General features: G+C 31.4%; 1 protein-coding gene across 3 annotated transcripts in view; it reads right to left on the bottom strand.

Annotated features, from left to right (window-relative positions):
- LOC138702919 (neuropeptide Y receptor type 1-like) overlaps positions 1 to 22,706 on the bottom strand; it is a 709,682-nt gene that overhangs the window by 408,074 nt on the left and 278,902 nt on the right. The window contains exon 2 of one of the 3 annotated variants that reach the window (XM_069830324.1): positions 8,727 to 8,824. The exons of 1 other annotated variant lie outside the window; for it this stretch is intronic. The gene's annotated coding sequence lies outside the window, so the exon portion shown is untranslated. The remainder of the gene's footprint in view (positions 1 to 8,726; positions 8,825 to 22,706) is intronic. One more of the 3 variants, XM_069830323.1, reaches the window with a different exon arrangement.

Below are 22,706 nucleotides of genomic sequence, written 5' to 3'. Positions count from 1 at the left end.
GCAGTAAAGTCGTTCGGAATAGATTTCCAATTACTTGCAGAAAAGATTATGCCTACACATGTTGAATGTGGAATACGAAAATAACATTATCTATGATATAATAGTATCATAACTGTATAAAATATAATAAATAATGTAATAACTGAATATTTCCTTTTTCAAATTCAGTTTATTATCCGTATTAATTGTAAGAGTGTAAGAACTATGCCACGGGCGGTGCTGCAATGTAGTTGCGGAGCCCAGTCCGTACACTGTGTGTGTGTTATGCAGTGCAGCATCATCCGTGTAATCGGCGCTTTTACAATTTTGAGCATACCTGATCTATGATAAAGCTTGTTTAGTCAAATGTTTTGTTTAGTTCCATAGCCTACTCAACATGATTTACATACTTATTTGTCTCAAATTTGAAGTTCACGAAACAAGTTTAATAAATACACTCAGGGACAAAAAAAAAAACCGGACACTTCTATATTTGCTTGTATTTTGTTGCCAATTATTTCAAAATGAAACAAAACCCATTTAAACTAAATAATGTTTCATTTAGCACCTTATACCACAACATTTGAAAAACAAAAAATCTCTGATGAGAAAGTTTACAAAAAATTACAAAGGACGTATAACTATGGCATCGTTTGGTCTAACTTTTTTTTTTCATTTTATGGTGCCTTAAACATTAAAAACTCTTTTTAGTAACGGGTATTACCCCCTCTGGCTTGAATAACTGCATCCATACGTCTTGGCATGCTCTCAATTTGGTTAGTAATGTCTTCTTGAGGAATAAGTTCCCATTCTTCGCCAAGTGCTCGCCTCAACTCTTGTAACGATTCTGGTCTCGGTCGTCTATTCTTAACACGCCGTCCCAGCATGTCCCACACGTGTTCAATTGGGTTCATGTCTGGACTCCTTGCTGGCCATGGAAGAACATGGATTCCCACTTCTTGGAGATACTCTCCGACCGCATGGGCAATATGCGGCCGTGCATTATCATGCATTAAAACAAAATTATCGCCTACAAATTGGCCAAATGGCACAACATGATCAGCCAAACATTCATTTATATACCTATCAGCTGTTAGTCTTCCATTTTCAACAAACACCAACTCTGTACGAGCATCCGTACACACTCCTGCCCAAACCATCACTCCACCACCTCCATACGGCACATTTTCGGAAATGCAACACTGTGAAAATCGTTCTCCCCTCCTTCTCCAAACTCTTTCACGTCCATCAGGTGAGCACAGATTGAAACGGGACTCATCGGTGAACAGAACGCAGCTCCACTGTCCATTTCTCCAATCCCTGTGATCATTTGCAAAACGCAGTCGTTCAACTCGATGCATCCTGAGAAGTCTGGGAACAGTTGCAGGTCTACTTGATATCAGTCCACTTGCTTTCAACCTCCTTCTAACTGTTTTGGCTGAAATTGGGCGTCCAGGCATGTTAACAAATTGCTGGGCTACACTAGTAGCTGGCAGGTTGCGATCCCTAAGAACTCTCAACACCATATACCAATCTTCATTTGGATTTGTAGCTCTTGGACGACCCGAACCTGGTCTACTGGTATATTCTAGGGTCTCTCTATACCGTTTTATGGCATCATGGGTTGTGCTTCTAGCCATATTCATAACATTTGCAATGTAACGTATACTGCGTCCATCATCGTAAAGGGCTACAGCTTGAGCCACATCTTCAGGTCGCATCTTGTTTTAAGACAAATGTTACAACCCCACTTAAACTCAGAAAATGTAAAATTAAAGAAATAACGAATGATAACGATAATGAAGCACAAAATGATTGAGACAAAATTGTTATAGCTGAGACTCCGAAAGCAAAATTGGAATATTTGGTTGCAATGGCTTGTTTATAAAACAAAAAACAATCAACAATGTATTCACGTCTCCATAACAACAGATGGCTACCATAATATTGTATGAGAAGATAATGTTTTGCAAAATACCAGCAAATATTAAAGTGTCTGGTTTTTTTTTGTCCCTGAGTGTAATTAAGAGACAAGAAAAGGGAGAATGGGTAAAGTTTTTACTCATTCATGCGTAAAATGTAATGGAGATTCGGAATATGACAATTTTAATATAGGGTGCCATTAAAAAACTCAGTTTACTGTCACACTCGTATGTGTGAATAACTAACTGTTTTCGAACATTGGTATAATATTGTATGGTTTATCTCCAACAGTTTTTGTATAAAACTTTTTTATGCTCGACCATGCCGAAATGTAGTAATTATACACCTGGTAGTAGCCCTTTAATGTACCTCATTAAAGTACACCTATTCATTATAATTCATTTGTTCAGCCTATGAGAAATCACCATTGTACCATTATAAAACCGCAAGTAATGCAAAAAGAAAAATAAGTGAGCACATAATAAATAGGTGAAACAATCAGTGGCTGTGCAGTACAAAGGGTTCAGTTACGAGAGAAATCTTCTTTCCCAGCGTCGACACCCGCTTAAATAGAAACCAAATTATACCAGATTTTATATTAACACAATTTTTATCGGGTCATGGGAAATTTGGGGCTTACCTAGAACGATTTAAATTGCATAAGGACAATGGCTATTTATGTATCTGTGAGGAAGAGCAGACTGTGGATCACCTTCTGTTTCATTGTCCAGTGTTCGAAAACAAAAGATTTATTTTTGTCGGACATTTACATTTTTGTAATATAATATATGACAAACCATTATTCAATTTGTTCACAAAAACGTGCTGCTATAAAGAGTTTTGTAATTTTATATGTAATATATTTAAGAACTTGTAAATAATTCAAATTATTGTAGTATATATAATTGTTAATTGTAAGTAGCAAGACTGGGTAACTCACGTCAATGTAAGTCTATATGTAATATATTTAAGAACTTGTAAACAATTCAAATTATTGTAGTATATATGTGTTAATTTTAAGTAGCAAGACTGGGTTACCCACGTCAATGTAATTTTATATGTAATTAATTTAAGAACCTGTAAATAATTCAAATTATTGTAGTAGGTATGTGTTAATTTTAAGTAGCAAGACTGGGTTATCCACGTCAAATGAATTTTCATTATAATAATATAAACTCAGGCTATAACTATAACCCTAATGTACTTTCGGGTAAAATAGGGTTCAAGAAAATGTATATTCAAATAAAACCGCAAGTATCGATTATTCTCGGATATGCAATCGAAAGACAATTAGCGAAACGTCACGGAGGCTGGAAATCCAATACTCTCGCAGAAGGTTATGTTCTGTTACTATAATAATTAGCGTTAATTGTAAATAATATTGAAATAAATTCAATTTGTCATCTTGTTTTTCAATTCTAAATCAATTTCCAGGTTATATCAAGACTAATGTTCATGTTATTCTCTAGATTATATCAAGGTCAATGACATTCGTCCCTTGGAAAAATTCAATACTTTCGCGTCTGCGCACATCTCACAATTTAGGTCAGTTCCGCTCCTCACTTACATAACCATAACATGAATACTTATGAATAATTTCAAGTTAGAAATATGGTCGAGCATAAAAAGTCGTATGAAACTTGCCTATAATGGTAATTAAGACGCTCGTATGAAAATTATGAAAGAGCGCAAGCGAGTTTCATAAACAAACCTACTCGCGTCTTAATTACTACCATTATAGGCTCTTTGCATAATGTACTATTATAAAACTAAAATTTAAGAAGTTATTAGCAATATTTCAAACTTATTTTTCACTCTGTATATATCTTAACATATTCGCTTTACACTCTCAATATTTCCCCTTCTACTCCCCGCACTTATTTCACTTCCTCTTTCACCATTGTCTTCTTTCGTTGATTCAGCATTCTTCTCTCCCCTCGTCTTTCTTCCAACTCCAAGGTCACCCACTCATTCATCCATCCATCTCTGCACTACTAATCCATCCACACATTCAATATCAAGTTATACGTTCATTAATTTATTAATAATTTATCTAAATCGTACCTGCAAACAGCGCTCAACGAGCGCGCCGGAGAGCTGTGTTTTCTGCTCGCCGAAACGGAGAGGAAGATACGTCAGAATGACATAGACTTGATATAGGTAGAGGAGAGGGAAACGACCACTCAGTTATCTAGTGCAGTGCAGTGTGTAGGCCTATTCTCAGTAACTGTTTCACGTTGCTTTCCTACTGCTACAGTACAGTATGGAGGAATCTAAAAGACGGAACATAACATTTAACATTTAACGATTTACAGCTCGAACTTGTTGATCTTCAATGTGACCTAAGGGCTAAAGATCGTTTGAATAATATTAGTAGCCTGGTTGAGTTTTAGAAGACTAAACATTAACAATAATATCCACGACTACACAAGCTTGCTGTGAAAATGATTGCTATGTTTGGCTCAACATTTATATTTGTGAGCAACTGTTTTCTATAATCAGCTTTAATAAAGGCAGACATCGAACATCTGTAACTGATGTTTCATTACGATCAGTAGGCTACTGTTCCTTTCAGCTGCCAACAGCATAAAACCTCATTTTGATAAACTGATAAATAAAAATATAACAAAATGATATTGTAATTTAAGTAGTTATACAATTTCTATTATTTCTGTAAAATAATTATTTCTTTATTAATTCATAATAGTCTAAGATATTTTTGCAAACATTGAACTGGAATTCATTTCATAAACGCTCTTACTAGTACTGTATTTCCTTTTGTGTATACTTTGTACGAGATCACCCCTTCTTCCAGTCCACCCTTATACAGAGCGCAGCTAATATCTGCATTCCGCTCATGGGCTGTGATCCGGCTCGGAGAGCGCAAACCTTGTGCAGGCATGATCTAAATATTTATAATAATGAATACACCTATTGATTCTCGAGTCAATTCATACGCAGTACACCAATACATTCAACAATTCACCCACTCATCTACTTATCCACCCGTCAATGTAAAAGTTCATCCATTTATTTACTGATCTGTTTTTTCATCCATTACTCAGTTCATATATTCCTGCCCAGTTCCGTTTTTTTAATATGCAATACTTTAGATAATTTAATATTTCACTTGTGCTGACTGCCTTCTCGAAGGAAATCCTCCCCACCTATAGAAGCGTAGCATCTACTCAGTTTCGAACAGCGGTCCTCACTCCCCGCGTTATAGAGGCCCCCAAATATGCCGTCGCAGTGTCAACTCGGAAAGATAAAGCGAAGATTGGATGACGTCAGAGTCGAACGGGGTATTTGAGAATTCCCTAGGGTGAGAGAAAACGGAAAGGAGAATTAAATGGAAGACAGCCAATTGAAAAATGCAGAATTGGAGATTCAGATTGGGCCCATGGCCTCGTCCTAAACCGGACTGCATTTCGATGGAAACATTTTCCATTCTGAGGCGAGCTTACGAAAGGAGATGAGTTTAAAAGAGGATCTTCCGTCTATCCCATTGTGTATGTATGTGTATATGTGTGTATGTTGTGTGTGTGCGTGTACAGTATGTATGTATGTATGTATGTATGTATGTATGTATGTATGTATGTATGTATGTATGTATGTATGTATGTATGCATGCATGCATGTATGTATGTATGCATGTACTACCAGTATAGCCTGTTTAAGTATACAGCAGTTAATATGACCTCGTGTAATGCAAAAGTCGTTATCTTGGCTTTTCCGGACATTATTAACTTGAATATTTAATGACACTGTATCAATTATAATAATAGTAATAATAGTAATAATAATAATAATAATAATAATAATAATATTTATTTATTTATTTATTTAACCTGGTAGAGATAAGGCCATCAGGCCTTCTCTTCCCTCTACCAGGGGATTACAACTACAATATTAAGACTACAATTACAATTATAATTACAATTAATATTGAATTTACAAATACAATCAAAATCAAAGTACTAAAAGATTAACAGACTAATAAAAGCTAGACAGTTCATTGTAAAAATTAAGAAGAGAGAATGTTCTTTTTTATTAACTAAGTAAAAATTAAACCTACTCTACGCAATAAGAAAATGCTTAATAAGTTTGCTTTTGAACGCTACTAAATTCCGACAGTCTCTGATGTCACTGGGTAGGGTATTCCACAAGCGCGAGAGCGAGATTGTGTATGATGATGAATACGATGATGTCTTATGTGTTGGTATGACTAGTATGCGGCTATTTTGCGTGCGTGTGAAGAAATTATGATATGATGACAGGTAACTGAAACGGGAGGCAAGGTAGGTAGGTGTAGAGGTGTGAAGGACTTGGAAAAGGAGAACAAGAGAATGAAAATTTCTACGTTCGTTAAGCCGTAGCCAGTTTAGAGTTTGGAATGATGGGGTAATGTGGTCAGCGCGACGGACATCGCAGACGAAGCGAACACAAGAATTATGAACAAGTTGTAATTTTTGCGACTGGTTGACACTGAGGTCGGTCAGTAGAGAATCACAATAGTCGAAATGGGGCATTACTAGTATTTTCTTGAGAGATAGCGGAAGGAATTTTCGAATGTTGTTTAAGGAATGTAGTATGGAAATAATAATAATAATAATAATAATAATAATAATAATAATAATAATAATAATAATAATAGAGAGAATATCATCGAAATGATAGCCGTCCATAACTTGGATTTAAAATATCGGTATCATAATCAATTCAAATGAACAAAAAATAAAATGTAATTAATGTTAAAAAAATACATAATGAAATTTTAAAAAAGAATATTCTGCGACAAGATTTGGTAGCTATCAAAACGATAAAAATGTATTGAAAATAAATAATATCCATTGAATATTACTAAGTTAAATAGAGATAATGATTGATGATGTTCAATGAAGATTTTAAAATGGTTGATGCAATTGTCTGAAGAGTCCTATCAGGAACCTTTAATTTTCTGGGAATCTCCAATGTAAATTTGGGAATTGTTCCTCGCGCACCAAACATAAGTCCAATGACATTCCAATCTTGAATATTATATTTATGACTGAGATCATCACAGCATGGAAGGTAAATATTTACCTGCTTTGGTTGATCTTCATTAATAATAATAATAATAATAATAATAATAATAATAATAATAATAATAATAATAATAATAATTTTGAGAATAAGGTGCTCAGAAAAATATTTGGGGCTAAGAGGGATGAAGTTACAGGAGAATGGAGAAAGTTACACAACACAGAGCTGCAAGCATTTTATTCCTCACCTGACATATTTAGGAACATTAAATCCAGACGTTTGAGATGGGCAGGGCATGTAGCACGTATGGACGAATCGAGAAGTGCATACAGAGTGTTAGTTGGGAGGCTGGAAGGGAAAAGACCTTTGGGGAGATCGAGACGTAGATGGGAAGGTAATATTAAAATTGATTTGAGGGAGGTGGGATATGATGGTAGAGACTGGATTAATCTTGCTCAGCATAGAGACCAATGGCGGGCTTATGTGAGGGCGGCAATGAACCTCCGGGTTCCCTAAAAGCAAGTAAGTAATAATAATAGTAATAATAATAATAATAATAATAATAATAATAATAATCAAACATTAATGATAATGTTATTAAAAACATAATTTTGAAAGCCGTACCGACATAAATATTTTAAAATGACCACCACTTGACGAAATTCTAAGTACTCGTTTGTTACTGCTTGTATAGATATTATAGCTGAAAGTTGTGTATTCAATAAAGAAATAAAGGAAAAATAATAACTAAGAACACGGAGTTTGAATTGAATTTATTTCACCCTCAATCATATTCACAATCCTTATAAATGAGACCCAAAGTCTTAAAAATCTAAATACCACAATAACAGCCAACCGAATGCATAAGCATTTCAACGCCAATTTTTACTATATATATATCATCGTCCTTGCAGGTATTAGGCCTAGTGGCCTGTTACGGTCTCCGTCCATCTTTTCAGGGGCGTCCCAAACATTGTCTTCCATGTGGTATATGGCGGAGAATATATACTTCTTTATTTATTTAGTGTAAAGTAAAAGTAAATCCATGGCGCTACAGCCAATAAAGGGCCAAGATCAATCAGCCGGCTACTGGCCTCACGTCCACATGCTGACGCAGAGGTGGACGATCATCCAACCAGTATGGAGGTTTCTAGTGGTTAGCACGATGATCCCCCCCCCAGCCGTTATAGCTGGTTTGCGAAAATAGATTTATGCTACCTATAGTAGCTCCCCAAGTGCATCACGATGCTGGGTGGGCACCGGTCCCATACACTGGCCGAAATTTCGTGAGAAAATTTCTTCCCCCATGAGGACTCGAACCAGCGCGCATTCCTTAACGCGAGTCCTAGACAGGAGGCCTTAGACCGCGACGTCACGACGCGGGACATTTATTTATTTAATGTACGGTAGTTATTTTTCTAATATGGAACAATAATACCAACAAGACGATCCATTTATTAAAGGTAGGTATAAAATCAGATATACTGCATGTGTAAGGAATAAAGAAGAATAAGACATATAAGAGGATAATAGGGAGAAGGCATTCCATTTATAGAAAGCAGAAATGTAATTGAAGAAGAAACAATAATAAAAATAAGAACAAAAGTGTGAGAAAAACATGAGATAAAAGGGACATATGAGGGGGTCAGAAGCAAAGGGCTGTAATTGCACTCACGAGGAAATGTGATTAAAAATGTTAAAGTTTTCGTAAATTCCGTGAAGATTTAATTTTAAATTTTATGTATGATATAGTTTAAAAGATATATCCCATTGCCACTAAAAATTTGTATGCTTTATCTTACCCTTGATGCACTGAACTCACTTTCTTTTGTAATGTCACTTGTACTTCTTTGCTTCTGATTCCCTCATATTTAAGTACAGAATTTGGTGATACATAGGCCTGTAGAAGAAAAGAATAATAGAGTTGTTGTGGTATTCAAAGTTGGCAACACTTGTGCATATAGCATAATTATATTTGGGCCCTTGAGTAAAAGAGTGGACCATGTCCATATTTCACATTTCAAGAAAATGGAATTTTAGCTGTTCATTCATTGGTTTATTTTAGACTGTATCAACAACAGTTAATTATTTAGCAACTTTGTCTGCATATCGTTGATAATTTGTGAACTAAATCATTTTAATGCAACAAAATGCCGATTTCTTGAAATGTAAAATATGGACATGTTACGCTTTTTTACTCATAATCTCATTTTTAAAGGTTCCTTTAATGGGAGAAGAGAATGTAATATTATGAGGGAGAAGAAGTTAAGGAAATATAGAAGAATTTTTGTAATTTTTACGTATTATTTTATTCGTGTAAATAGATGCTGTATTTTTATTTTCTCCTTACGGTATTTGATCTATTATTTCGTTTTCAAACGCCATGTTCGATCGTCGATTTTTAGTTCGAGGCTTCCTAGAATTACACAGGAATTATAATTAAATAGTTACATAATTACAATAACAATTGAATGAATTAGTTTAGTAATAAATGCCACATTATACTCATTAATAAAATATATTCATACAAGATTAATTATTATTAATTCTACTTTTATAGTAGGCCAATTTACTATATTGTGACACGCTGATCACTAGAGTGGGGGTAATACTTGAGATTCAACTGTCATTTGCCAGAAGACCAGCAGAGTTCGAACACCTCCGTCTTAGAACAGCGGTTCATTTGTAGTAAAGCCGTTGGCGTAGAAACAACGCAGCCAACGGACAAGCCAGGTGGTGAGTAAATTATATTAAGTATATTTGTTGGGAAGCGTTTCAGTTCTAAATACTAAATTTATAGGCTTTCAGAAATATTTCAGTTTCCATGCTAAAATAACATTTATACGTAAGACCACCTTCTAGTTTACAGTATTTCTGTTTTATATTAGGAATCGTTCGAAAGTTTTAAAAGAAACCGGTTTGATTTCGTACAAATTTATAGCCAATACAAATATTCAGTGACTCATTACTTATTTTTGATTTCTAAAAGTTTTAAAAATATAATTTATCGTTTTCTAGTATACTTGTGCATTTCAGAGCATTCATTTCTACCCATTACTGCGATTTGATTCTACGCATCTCGCATTACCCTATTTGACTCGACACACAATTCAGCGCGTCTGCAGTGGGAAAGGTTTTATCGTAATGAAATGAAATACTAAATATTTATTTAACTTTGATTTTACAGACTTTACTCGTCTCGAGTAATATTCTAGCCGGGGTTTGGGCCGTTACGCGGAGAAATTTTTCTAACTACATATTGAAAATATCGTAAAATTTGTAAAATACTCTAGGCTATGTAGGAAATTACAAAAGTAAAATATGTGTAATAATGCATTGCAGGAAGAGCAATTTAAGAAAATACATGCTTGACTATGATTGACTGATGCCCTACAGTTTATTCTGTACTCAATGCAGCAAATGGATTATACTTATATGCATATCAGGAAATGTTTTCTGCTCCAAGAGAAAAACTTACTGATTCTAGATAACTGAAGTGTCATTCATCCGAATCTGTATTCTTATTTTCTGTATCACTTCAGATTTTTCTGTAATTTTGAAAATAAAAATAAAAACTAACTTCGACATTGACAGTTTAAATAAATAAATGAATGGATGAATGGGTAAGTGGGCAAATGAGTAAATGAATAATAAATGAATAAATTAATAAGTGAATGAATAAATTAATAAGTGAATGAATAAATTAATAAGTGAATGAATAAGTAAATAATGAATAAGTAAATAATGAATAAGTAAATAATGAATAAGTAAATAATGAATAAGTAAATAATGAATAAGTAAATAATGAATAAGTAAATAATGAATAGGTAAATAATGAATGAATAAGTAAATAATGAATGAATAAGTAAATAATGAATGAATAAGTAAATAATGAATGAATAAGTAAATAATGAATGAATAAGTAAATAATGAATGAATAAGTAAATAATGAATGAATAAGTAAATAATGAATGAATAAGTAAATAATGAATGAATAAGTAAATAATGAATGAATAAGTAAATAATGAATGAATAAGTAAATAATGAATGAATAAGTAAATAATGAATGAATAAGTAAATAATGAATGAATAAGTAAATAATGAATGAATAAGTAAATAATGAATGAATAAGTAAATAATGAATGAATAAGTAAATAATGAATGAATAAGTAAATAATGAATGAATAAGTAAATAATAAATGAATAAGTAAATAATAAATGAATAAGTAAATTAATAAATCAATCTATAAATGGTTAAATAAATAAACATAATATATAATGCGCTAATCTAACTTATGACAGCTTTTAGGTATTGAAGACTGTTGAATCCGAACCTGTATTCAGATTTTCTCTATCTCGCCAAGTTTTTGTGTAATTTTTGGAAGTAAGAACGAAGAACTTCAAAATTTAAACAAGAATTTGAAAAACTTCAACTGAGGTACATTATTTTATGAAACTTATTTTAATGCTGTAATATAATATTGAGTTTAAAATTACTTATTAAACCTTGAATTTTTATTAAAATTAATTTGTATTAATAATTACTAAAAATTATTTTTATATAATTGGATAGAGATGCGCAACAATAGACCAATCGACATTTTGAAAGAAATTGAGATTTGCACATCTGTTGTTGGCCGGATTATTCAACTCGGAAAAAATAAAAAATGTGATATCTGCACTCTGGTGCGATTTATAAGCAAAATTAGTTTGATTTATTTTGCTTTGCAAAATTAAGTCAACTCCTGGTCTGTTATTAAAAATAGGTTAGTATTTTTATTATCATTTGTGCTGTATGTTGTAATAGTACGAATGCTAAAATACTTCTTGCATAAAATATTTAATAAAAAACCAGATTTACTCAGTGGTGAAGATCTCGGAGACGTTTTTGTCGGTCTCTTATTGCGTAACTCCACCCAATTAATATAACACTACATTATTATATATTATATTAATTATAATTTATTATAAATAATTACTTTCACCCATTCAGATGTCCAAAATGTTGCTCGAAACGTTGCGCCGTTTTTGAATTCTGCTCTTTGGCGGTGCACTTAAACAGAAAGTAATTTTATTGCACCACTAAGAAACTTTCTTTTCACAAAATACACGCATTTAAGGCTTCTACCCATCAGTTTGAAGGAAAGGCATACGAATAAATGCAGAAATGAAGTGATTTTTTTTTTTTAAGTTTCTTAACGCAATATTAAGCAAGAAAAATGAAATTTAGAGGTACTTCCGCCAACATTTTAAATATTTTGTTTTGTAACATTTCAGCGATTTCATTATGTTTAAATTACCAACTTTAACGTAATATAATTTATCTAAGGATATATATACTAATTGCAGTATTTAGACATTTTCATGAATTTCAAAAATAAAAGAAATGTAATTTTTAGAAAATTGGACATAATGAAACGAAACTAGATATGGGCTTTGTAACTATCCTTAGTGGAGAACTGAAAAATATAAATTGCTTTCTGTAGCAAAATAGTTGCGTGCCAGTGTTATTATTGCTTAATTATTTTGGCGAAACTTCAGTAACTCAGCCACCGGCGTGGCTCAGTCGGTTAAGACGCTTGCCTGCCTGAAGTTTCGTTTGGGCGTGGGTTCGATCCCCGCTTGGGCTGATTACGAGGTTGGGTTTTTTCCGAGGTTTTACCCAACCGTAATGTGAATGCAAGGTAATCTATGGCGAATCCTCGGCCTCATCTCGCCAAATGCCATCTTGATATCACCAATCGACGCTAAATAACCTAGTTAATACATCGCCGTTAAATAACCAACTAAAATAAAAACAATTCAGCAACTCTCCAGACTACACACGGAGGAGGTAACATAAATCATTGAAACCTTCCAAATTCCTCAGCGTTACTTAAATATTCCCTCAACTAACCCACTCTGACCTTGTCACATACCTGAGTTTCATGTCACTTAGCTATCCCCCCATTTAACCCATAATTAAACGCAAATCACACGTCAGTTCTGTGTGTGGTGTAGGGGAGATATCGAAAACTGGCAGTTGTTTTATTGATTTAAATGTAATAGAGCGATTTTAAAAAAAAATTGAGTGACATAGGCTATCTAGTTTAACTGAAAGAAGTGGAAAATTAAAATTCTGTGTAATTGCAATTTTGTTGCACACAGTGAAAGACAAGAGGCACTGGCCAGCCAGAACAGTACACTTGGCAACATGGCTGCATGGATGAATATGCGACTGAGCCTGTAGTAGCCGGACATAACGAACCCATACCTACCTGCCCTGATGATGGAACTTGTAAGTAGTACCTATAGGAATATTGTAAATGTCAAGTTCCAAGAAACTATGGAATACCCGAGAGTCTAATGCTGAAAGGTGATAATGCTCGTTTTCCTTTCAGAGGCATTGTTAATCGCAGGCATCGAACCTTGGTCAAGCTTCAGAGAAGTTGCTAAGTGTCCCGTTTCTTCTGCACAATTAGTTTTCAGCAATGTTCACTGTTCACTACCTATATATATATATATATATATATATATATATATATATATATATATATAGGCGAAACGAGCAAACCCCGTCCACAAGGAGTACAAGTACAACTTCAAACAATGCCTAGACAAATCAAGAATAGTACAACACAGCTTTGAATCCGGACACAAAATAAAGTGGGAAAACACTTCAATCCTACAAACTGAGCGTTCTCTGACAGAGGAAATACAAGGAAGCCGCACATATGAGTTTTTCGGACAGTGCCATTAGTCAACCTAGTCTAATTCTTCCGGATATTTGGTTACCCATAGTTGAACAAGACATCAGAAATATTCAATACAAGGGGAAGAATGCTGTCACCAACACCACGTAGACCACCTGGAGTCATTTCCACCACCATTAGACAACGTAACCTAGTGCTGCAGCTTAGTAATTAGTAGTAGTGTCTGCTACCGCTAGGTGGCAGTAGTAGTTTTTATCTTGTCCTTTGTTACTAGTTTTTCCGTTTTTTTTTCATTTTTTTTCCTTTTTATCTTTCTATTATTTTCTATCGCAGTATCATAACACTTGTTCATTTTTTCAGTTCCCCACCCCCTCATTTGTGTGTTTTTCATCAATTTTTTGGCCACTTCACGCCCATCTTCTTTATTCCGTTTGGTTTTAGTGCCAACATACTGCTAATGACTTCGGGTCTTTCTTAATTATAATCTCCACCAAAGCCAGGAATCGACGATCAGTCATACACAATAGCTGTACGTAACGATCCGAACAGTAGGTTTTTTCTCTTATCTCCTTCCTTCCACCTGAAGACGAAGGGAAAACCACTCTTCGAAACGTTGTCTTAATTTTTTTATTGTGATAACCAGCAATAGAAAAAGTCCAAACTCCTCACCTAAACATCCTAATGAAATAGTCTAACTTTTGGCAGGTGAAAAAAGTTGCTGCATGTATACCACACACTAAAACTTAACTTAGAATTCATGTGACGAATATTGATATTCTAGAATGGATGTCAACTGCAATTTTTTCAGTATGTTAAATTGGAATAGGAACAATATAGTTCTGTCTGTACTATGTCCCTACTATAAATATAGGCCAATTCTCTATTGTGCTCCTATAAATCCAAATTCATTTCTGTAACATAAATTGCTACATTTAAGTAATCATGCAAAAAGTCATTGATGACGTAAGTTATTACCACTGATGGCAAATATTACTTACAGTAAAATAACGCTAATATCAATAGACCGTGTCGTGCAGCATTTCGTAGTCTTTTTTGACATTTCAAATTTCGTTGGTTCTGATTTGGACGTGTCGTGTAATCACTCGATTACTTGGTTCAGTTTAGCCCATAATTTCAAGAGTGGAGAGCTGTTCTACTTTTTGAACGCTCTAATACGGAATTAATTGCATCGTAGTCTGAAGATTTGTGTTTGCGAAGCTAAATGCGTGCAAGGTAAAGATTTGTAAGCACTCTGAGAAATGTAATTATATAAATGATTTGTGTTTATGGAAAGGGAACGGATATTACGGAAAGTACATTTTTCGATTGCTGGATATTCTCTATTTAAGAGCATTTAATATATTTATGTATAGTTTCATGCGTAAGTCTAGAATAGAAATCGATTACTTTCAAGATAACGTTAGTGTGAATAGAGGTTCATGTCTAATTTTGAATTTTGCATTCGATTTTTGTGTGAGAGATAGTTTCATTTCATGTGAGTGTTTTATATTTTTTGAGTGATTCTATTTAGTGGTTTTTATATTTAGAGCGAGTGTATATTTCTTTGAGACAGTATGTTTATTTTTTTTAGATTGTGTTTATTTCTTTGATGTGTGTGTGTTTATATATTTGATGTGTGTGTGTGTTTGTTTTGACAGAGTGTGTTTATTATTTTGAGACTGTGTGTTTATTTTTTTGAAAGTGTGTTTATTTTTTTGAGAGAGTGTGTTTATTTTTTTGAGAGAGTGTGTTTATTTTTTTGAGAGTGTGTGTTTATTTTTTTGAGAGTGTGTGTTTATTTTTTTGAGAGTGTGTGTTTATTTTTTTGAGAGTGTGTGTTTATTTTTTTGAGAGTGTGTGTTTATTTTTTTGAGAGTGTGTGTTTATTTTTTTGAGAGTGTGTGTTTATTTTTTTGAGTGTGTGTGTTTATTTTTTTGAGTGTGTGTTTACTTTTTTGAGAGTGTGTGTTTATTTTTTTGAGTGTGTGTGTTTATTTTTTTGAGAGTGTGTGTTTATTTTTTTGAGAGTGTGTGTTTATTTTTTTGAGAGTGTGTGTTTATTTTTTTGAGAGTGTGTGTTTATTTTTTTGAGAGTGTGTGTTTATTTTTTTGAGAGTGTGTGTTTATTTTTTTGAGAGTGTGTGTTTATTTTTTTGAGAGTGTGTGTTTATTTTTTTGAGAGTGTGTGTTTATTTTTTTGAGAGTGTGTGTTTATTTTTTTGAGAGTGTGTGTTTATTTTTTTGAGAGTGTGTGTTTATTTTTTTGAGAGTGTGTGTTTATTTTTTTGAGAGTGTGTGTTTATTTTTTTGAGAGTGTGTGTTTATTTTTTTGAGAGTGTGTGTTTATTTTTTTGAGAGTGTGTGTTTATTTTTTTGAGAGTGTGTGTTTATTTTTTTGAGAGTGTGTGTTTATTTTTTTGAGAGTGTGTGTTTATTTTTTTGAGAGTGTGTGTTTATTTTTTTGAGAGTGTGTGTTTATTTTTTTGAGAGTGTGTGTTTATTTTTTTGAGAGTGTGTGTTTATTTTTTTGAGAGTGTGTGTTTATTTTTTTGAGAGTGTGTGTTTATTTTTTTGAGAGTGTGTGTTTATTTTTTTGAGAGTGTGTGTTTACTTTTTTGAGAGTGTGTGTTTATTTTTTTGAGAGTGTGTGTTTATTTTTTTGAGAGTGTGTGTTTATTTTTTTGAGAGTGTGTGTTTATTTTTTTGAGAGTGTGTGTTTATTTTTTTGAGAGTGTGTGTTTATTTTTTTGAGAGTGTGTGTTTATTTTTTTGAGAGTGTGTGTTTATTTTTTTGAGAGTGTGTGTTTATTTTTTTGAGAGTGTGTGTTTATTTTTTTGAGAGAGTGTGTTTATTTGTTTGACAGAGTGTGTTTATTTTTTTGAGAGTGTGTGTTTATTTTTTTTGAGAGAGTGTGTTTATTTTTTTTGAGAGAGTGTGTTTATTTTTTTTGAGAGAGTGTGTTTATTTTTTTTGAGAGAGTGTGTTTATTTTTTTTGAGAGAGTGTGTTTATTTTTTTTGAGAGAGTGTGTTTATTTTTTTTGAGAGAGTGTGTTTATTTTTTTTGAGAGAGTGTGTTTATTTTTTTTGAGAGAGTGTGTTTATTTTTTTTGAGAGAGTGTGTTTATTTTTTTTGAGAGAGTGTGTTTATTTTTTTTGAGAGAGTGTGTTTATTTTTTTTGAGAGAGTGTGTTTATTTTTTTTGAGAGAGTGTGTTTATTTTTTTTGAGAGAGTGTGTTTATTTTATTGAGACAGTGTGTTTATTTCTTTGAGAGTGTGTGTTTATTTCTTTGAGAGTGTGTGTTTATTTCTTTGAGAGTGTGTGTTTATTTTTTTGAGAGTGTGTGTTTCTTTTTTTGAGAGAATGTGTTTCTTTTTTTGAGAGAATGTGTTTCTTTTTTTGAGAGAATGTGTTTCTTTTTTTGAGAGAATGTGTTTCTTTTTTTGAGAGAATGTGTTTCTTTTTTTGAGAGAATGTGTTTCTTTTTTAGAGAGTATGAGTTTATTTTTTTTCAGAGAATGTGCTTTTTTCAGTGTGTTCGTTTATTTTTTTGAGAGAATGTGTTTCTTTTTTTGAGAGAATGTGTTTATTTTTTTGAGAGTGTGTGTTTATTTTTTTTGAGAGAGTGTGTTTATTTTTTTTGAGAGAGTGTGTTTATTTTTTTTGAGAGAGTGTGTTTATTTTTTTTGAGAGAGTGTGTTTATTTTTTTGAGAGTGTGTGTTTACTTTTTTGAGAGAGTGTGTTTACTTTTTTGAGAGAGTGTGTTTATTTTTTTGAGAGAGTGTGTTTATTTTTTTGAGAGAGTGTGTTTATTTTTTGAGAGAGTGTGTTTATTTTTTGAGAGAGTGTGTTTATTTTTTGAGAGAGTGTGTTTATTTTTTTGAGTGTGTTTATTTTTCTGAGAGTGTGTTTATTTTTTAAGAGAGTGTGTTTATTTTTTTGAGAGTGTGTTTATTTTTTTGAGAGTGTGTTTATTTTTTTGAGAGTGTGTTTATTTTTTTGAGAGTGTGTTTATTTTTTTGAGAGTGTTTATTTTTTTGAGAGTGTGTTTATTTTTTTGAGAGTGTGTTTATTTTTTTGAAAGTGTGTTTATTTTTTTGAGAGTGTGTTTATTTTTTTGAGAGTGTGTTTATTTTTTTGAGAGTGTGTTTATTTTTTTGAGAGTGTGTTTATTTTTTTGAGAGAGTGTATTTATTTTTTTAAGAGAGTGTGTTTATTTTTTTGAGAGTGTGTTTATTTTTTTGAGAGAGTGTGTTTATTTTTTTGAGTGTGTGTGTTTATTTTTTTGAGAGAGTGTGTTTCTTTTTCTGAGAGAATGTGTTTCTTTTTTTGAGAGAGTGTGTTTATTTTTTTGAGAGAGTGTGTTTATTTTTTTGAGAGTGTGTTTATTTTTTTGAGAGAGTGTGTTTATTTTTTTGAGAGTGTGTGTTTATTTTTTTGAGAGAGTGTGTTTATTTTTTTGAGAGAGTGTGTTTATTTTTTTGAGAGAGTGTGTTTATTTTTTTGAGAGAGTGTGTTTATTTTTTTGAGAGTGTGTTTATTTTTTTGAGAGTGTGTTTATTTTTTTGAGAGTGTGTTTATTTTTTTGAGAGTGTGTTTATTTTTTGAGAGTGTGCTTATTTTTTTGAGAGTGTGTTTATTTTTTTGAGTGTGTGTTTATTTTTTGAGTGTGTGTTTATTTTTTGAGAGTGTGTTTATTTTTTGAGAGTGTGTTTATTTTTTATGAGAGTGTGTTTATTTTTTTGAGAGTGTGTTTATTTTTTTGAGAGTGTGTTTATTTTTTGAGAGTGTGTTTATTTTTTTGAGAGTGTGTTTATTTTTTTGAGAGTGTGTTTATTTTTTGAGATTATGTTAATTTTTTGAGAGTGTGTAATTTTTTGAGTGTGTGTTTATTTTTTTGAAAGAGTGTGTCTGTTTATTTTTTGAGAGAATGTGTTTTTTTAGAGAGTGCGTTTATTTTTTTTGAGAGAGTGTGTTAATTTTTTTGAGTGTGTGTTAATTTTTTCAGTGTGTGTTAATTTTTTCAGTGTGTGTTAATTTTTTGAGAGTGTTTATTTTATTGAGACTGTTTATTTTATTGAGACTGTTTATTTTATTGAGACTGTTTATTTTTTTGAGAGTGTTTATTTTTTTGAGAGTGTTTTATTTTTTTGAGAGTGTTTTATTTTTTTGAGAGTGTGTTTATTTTTTTGAGAGTGTGTTTATTTTTTTGAGAGTGTGTTTATTTTTTTGAGAGTGTGTTTATTTTTTTGAGTGTGTGTTTATTTTTTTGAGTGTGTGTTTATTTTTTTGAGTGTGTGTTTATTTTTTTGAGTGTGTGTTTATTTTTTTGAGAGTGTGTTTTTTATTTTGAGAGTGTGTTTATTTTTTTGAGAGTGTGTTTATTCCTTTGACATAGAGTGTTTCTTATTTTGAGGGTTTGTGTTTATGTTCTTGAGAGAGTGTGTATATTTTTTTGAGAGTGTGTGTTCATTTTTTTGAGAGTGTGTGTTTATTTTTTTGTGTGTGTTTATTTTTTTGAGAGTGTGTTTATTTTTTTGAGAGTATGTTTTTTTTTTTGAGAGAGTGTGCTTATTTTTTTGAGAGAGTGTGCTTATTTTTTTGAGAGTGTGTGTTTATTTTTTTGAGAGTGTGTTTATTTTTTTGAGAGTGTGTTTATTCCTTTGAGAGTGTATGTTTATTATTTTGAGTGTGTGTGTTAATTATTTTGAGAGTGTGTGTTTATTATTTTGAGAGAGTGTGTTTTTATTTTGAGAGTGTGTTTTTTTAGAGAGTGTGTTTTTTATTGAGAGAGTGTGTTTTTATTTTGAGAGTGTGTGTTAATTTTCTTGAGAGATTGTGTTTATTTTTTTGAGTGTGTGTTTAATTTTTTTGAGAGAGTGTGTTTATTTTTTTGAGAGTGTGTGTTTATTTTTTGAGTGTGTGTGTTTATTTTTTTGAGTGTGTGTGTTTATTTTTTTGAGAGAGTGTGTTTATTTTTTTGAGAGAGTGTGTTTATTTTTTTGAGAGAGTGTTTATTTTTTTGAGAGAGTGTTTATTTTTTTGAGAGAGTGTTTATTTTTTTGAGAGTGTTTATTTTTTTGAGAGAGTGTGTTTTTTTTTTGAGAGAGTGTGTTTTTTTTTGAGAGAGTGTGTTTATTTTTTTGAGAGAGTGTGTTTATTTTTTTGAAGGACTGTGTTTACTTTTTAGAGAGAATGTGTTTCTTTTTTAGAGAGTGTGTGTTTCTTTTTTTGAGAGAATGTGATTATTTTTTAGAGAGTGTGAGTTTATTTTTTTTCAGAGAATGTGCTTTTATTCAGTGTGTTCGTTTATTTTTTTGAGAGTGTATTTATTTTTTTGAGAGTGTGTTTATTTTTTTGAGAGTGTGTTTATTTTTTAAGAGAGTGTGTTTATTTTTTTGGAAGAGTGTGTTTATTTTTTTGAGAGTGTGTAATTTTTTGAGTGTGTGTTTATTTTTTGAGATTGTGTTTATTTTTTTAGAGTGTGTTTATATTTTGAGTGTGTTTATATTTTGAGAGTGTGTTTATTTTTTGAGAGTGTGTTTATTTTTTGAGAGTGTGTTTATTTTTTGAGAGTGTGTTTATTTTTTTGAAAGAGTGTGTTTGTTTATTTTTTGAGAGAATGTGTTTTTTAGAGAGTGTGTTTATTTTTATTGAGAGAGTGTTAATTTTTTGAGAGTGTGTTAATTTTTTGAGAGTGTTTATTTTTTTGAGACTGTGTTTATTTTTTTGAGAGTGTGTTTATTTTTTTTGAGAGAGTGTTTATTTTTTTGAGAGAGTGTTTATTTTTTAGAGAGAGTGTTTATTTTTTTGAGAGAGTGTTTATTTTTTTGAGAGAGTGTTTATTTTTTTGAGAGAGTGTTTATTTTTTTGAGAGAGTGTTTATTTTTTTGAGAGTGTGTTTATTTTTTTGAGAGTGTGTTTATTTTTTTGAGAGTGTTTATTTTTTTGAGAGTGTGTGTATTTTTTTGAGAGTGTGTTTATTTTTTTGAGATTGTGTTTATTTTTTTGAGAGTGTGTTTATTTTTTTGAGAGTGTGTTTATTTTTTTGAGAGTGTGTTTATTTTTTTGAGAGTGTGTTTATTTTTTCGAGAGTGTGTTTATTTTATGACTGTGTTTATTCCTTTGAGAGAGTGTTTTTATTTTTTTGAGTGTGTGTTCATTTTTTGATTGAGTGTGTTTATTTTCTTGAGAGAGTGTGTTTATTTCTCTGTGTGTGTGTTTATTTTTATAGAGAGAGTGTTTATTATTTTGAGTGTGTTTCTTATTTTGAGAGTGTGTTTCTTATTTTGAGAGTGTGTTTATTTTTTTGAGAGTGTGTTTATTTTTTTGAGACTGTGTTTATATTTTTGAGAGTGTGTTTATATTTTTGAGAGTGTGTTTATTTTTTTGAGAGTGTGTTTATTTTTTTGAGAGTGTGTTTATTCCTTTGAGAGTGTATGTTTATTATTTTGAGTGTGTGTGTTAATTATTTTGAGAGTGTGTGTTTATTATTTTGAGAGAGTGTGTTTTTATTTTGAGAGTGTGTTTTTTTAGAGAGTGTGTTTTTTATTGAGAGAGTGTGTTTTTATTTTGAGAGTGTGTGTTAATTTTCTTGAGAGATTGTGTTTATTTTTTTGAGTGTGTGTTTAATTTTTTTGAGAGAGTGTGTTTATTTTTTTTGAGAGAGTGTGTTTATTTTTTTTGAGAGAGTGTGTTTATTTTTTTTGAGAGAGTGTGTTTATTTTTTTTGAGAGAGTGTGTTTATTTTTTTTGAGAGAGTGTGTTTATTTTTTTTGAGAGAGTGTGTTTATTTTTTTTGAGAGAGTGTGTTTATTTTATTGAGACAGTGTGTTTATTTCTTTGAGAGTGTGTGTTTATTTCTTTGAGAGTGTGTGTTTATTTCTTTGAGAGTGTGTGTTTATTTTTTTGAGAGTGTGTGTTTCTTTTTTTGAGAGAATGTGTTTCTTTTTTTGAGAGAATGTGTTTCTTTTTTTGAGAGAATGTGTTTCTTTTTTTGAGAGAATGTGTTTCTTTTTTTGAGAGAATGTGTTTCTTTTTTTGAGAGAATGTTTCTTTTTTTGAGAGAATGTGTTTCTTTTTTAGAGAGTGTGAGTTTATTTTTTTTCAGAGAATGTGCTTTTTTCAGTGTGTTCGTTTATTTTTTTGAGAGAATGTGTTTCTTTTTTTGAGAGAATGTGTTTATTTTTTTGAGAGTGTGTGTTTATTTTTTTTGAGAGAGTGTGTTTATTTTTTTTGAGAGAGTGTGTTTATTTTTTTTGAGAGAGTGTGTTTATTTTTTTTGAGAGAGTGTGTTTATTTTTTTGAGAGTGTGTGTTTACTTTTTTGAGAGAGTGTGTTTACTTTTTTGAGAGAGTGTGTTTATTTTTTTGAGAGAGTGTGTTTATTTTTTTGAGAGAGTGTGTTTATTTTTTGAGAGAGTGTGTTTATTTTTTGAGAGAGTGTGTTTATTTTTTGAGAGAGTGTGTTTATTTTTTTGAGTGTGTTTATTTTTCTGAGAGTGTGTTTATTTTTTAAGAGAGTGTGTTTATTTTTTTGAGAGTGTGTTTATTTTTTTGAGAGTGTGTTTATTTTTTTGAGAGTGTGTTTATTTTTTTGAGAGTGTGTTTATTTTTTTGAGAGTGTTTATTTTTTTGAGAGTGTGTTTATTTTTTTGAGAGTGTGTTTATTTTTTTGAAAGTGTGTTTATTTTTTTGAGAGTGTGTTTATTTTTTTGAGAGTGTGTTTATTTTTTTGAGAGTGTGTTTATTTTTTTGAGAGAGTGTATTTATTTTTTTAAGAGAGTGTGTTTATTTTTTTGAGAGTGTGTTTATTTTTTTGAGAGAGTGTGTTTATTTTTTTGAGTGTGTGTGTTTATTTTTTTGAGAGAGTGTGTTTCTTTTTCTGAGAGAATGTGTTTCTTTTTTTGAGAGAGTGTGTTTATTTTTTTGAGAGAGTGTGTTTATTTTTTTGAGAGAGTGTGTTTATTTTTTTGAGAGAGTGTGTTTATTTTTTTGAGAGTGTGTGTTTATTTTTTTGAGAGAGTGTGTTTATTTTTTTGAGAGAGTGTGTTTATTTTTTTGAGAGAGTGTGTTTATTTTTTTGAGAG

This window comes from Periplaneta americana, chromosome 7, assembly GCF_040183065.1.
Source record: "Periplaneta americana isolate PAMFEO1 chromosome 7, P.americana_PAMFEO1_priV1, whole genome shotgun sequence".
Classification (NCBI taxonomy): domain Eukaryota; kingdom Metazoa; phylum Arthropoda; class Insecta; order Blattodea; family Blattidae; genus Periplaneta; species Periplaneta americana.
Note: the sequence above shows the minus strand (reverse complement) of the source record. Positions and strands in the feature narration are given on the sequence as shown.